This window comes from Notolepis coatsorum, assembly GCF_963971535.1.
Source record: "Notolepis coatsorum genome assembly, chromosome: 7".
Taxonomy (NCBI): Eukaryota; Metazoa; Chordata; class Actinopteri; order Aulopiformes; family Paralepididae; genus Notolepis; species Notolepis coatsorum.
In genome coordinates this window covers 16800734-16802318 of record NC_140171.1, presented here as the reverse complement: position 1 = coordinate 16802318, position 1585 = coordinate 16800734, and the positions used below count along the sequence as shown (strand labels likewise).

Here is a 1585-nt window from a genome sequence, read left to right as displayed (position 1 = left end):
GTCAGCTTAGGGCTGTCTACGTCCATAAAGACTGCTACCTGTAGGTCAGCTTAGGGCTGTCTACGACCATAAAGACTGCTACCAGTAGGTCAGCTTAGGGCTGTCTACGACCATAAAGACTGCTACCTGTAGGTCAGCTTAGGGCTGTCTACGACCATAAAGACTGCTACCTGTAGGTCAACTTAGGGCTGTCTACGTCCATAAAGACTGCTACCTGTAGGTCAGCTTAGGGCTGTCTACGACCATAAAGACTGCTACCTGTAGGTCAGCTTAGGGCTGTCTACGACCATAAAGACTGCTACCTGTAGGTCAGCTTAGGGCTGTCTACGTCCATAAAGACTGCTACCTGTAGGTCAGCTTAGGGCTGTCTACGCCCATAAAGACTGCTACCAGTAGGTCAGCTTAGGGCTGTCTACGACCATAAAGACTGCTACCGGTAGGTCAGCTTAGGGCTGTCTACGACCATAAAGACTGCTACCTGTAGGTCAGCTTAGGGCTGTCTACGACCATAAAGACTGCTACCTGTAGGTCAGCTTAGGGCTGTCTACGACCATAAAGACTGCTACCTGTTAGGTCAACTTAGGGCTGTCTACGTCCATAAAGACTGCTACCTGTAGGTCAATTTAGGGCTGTCTACGTCCATAAAGACTGCTACCGGTAGGTCAGCTTAGGGCTGTCTACGACCATAAAGACTGCTACCTGTAGGTCAGCTTAGGGCTGTCTACGACCATAAAGACTGCTACCTGTAGGTCAGCTTAGGGCTGTCTACGACCATAAAGACTGCTACCTGTAGGTCAACGAAGGGCTGTCTACGTCCATAAAGACTGCTACCTGTAGGTCAGCTTAGGGCTGTCTACGACCATAAAGACTGCTACCGGTAGGTCATATTAGGGCTGTCTACGTCCATAAAGACTGCTACCGGTAGGTCATATTAGGGCTGTCTACGACCATAAAGACTGCTACCTGTACGTCAGCTTAGGGCTGTCTACGACCATAAAGACTGCTACCGGGTAGGTCATATTAGGGCTGTCTACGTCCATAAAGACTGCTACCGGTAGGTCAGCTTAGGGCTGTCTACGTCCATAAAGACTGATACCGGTAGGTCAGCTTAGGGCTGTCTACGTCCATAAAGACTGATACCGGTAGGTCAGCTTAGGGCTGTCTACGACCATAAAGACTGCTACCTGTAGGTCAACTTAGGGCTGTCTACGACCATAAAGACTGCTACCTGTAGGTCAACTTAGGGCTGTCTACGACCATAAAGACTGCTACCTGTAGGTCAACTTAGGGCTGTCTACGTCCATAAAGACTGCTACCTGTAGGTCAGCTTAGGGCTGTCTACGACCATAAAGACTGCTACCGGTAGGTCAGCTTAGGGCTGTCTACGTCCATAAAGACTGATACCGGTAGGTCAGCTTAGGGCTGTCTACGTCCATAAAGACTGATACCGGTAGGTCAGCTTAGGGCTGTCTACGACCATAAAGACTGCTACCTGTAGGTCAACTTAGGGCTGTCTACGACCATAAAGACTGCTACCTGTAGGTCAACTTAGGGCTGTCTACGACCATAAAGACTGCTACCTGTA

General features: G+C 49.5%; 1 protein-coding gene across 1 annotated transcript in view; it reads left to right on the top strand.

Moving 5' to 3' along the window:
- The window catches only part of LOC311232642 (procollagen galactosyltransferase 1-like), a gene marked incomplete at both ends in the record, with an annotated part of 35552 nt that overhangs the window by 524 nt on the left and 33443 nt on the right, over positions 1–1585 (top strand). The gene's annotated exons all lie outside the window — the stretch shown is intronic.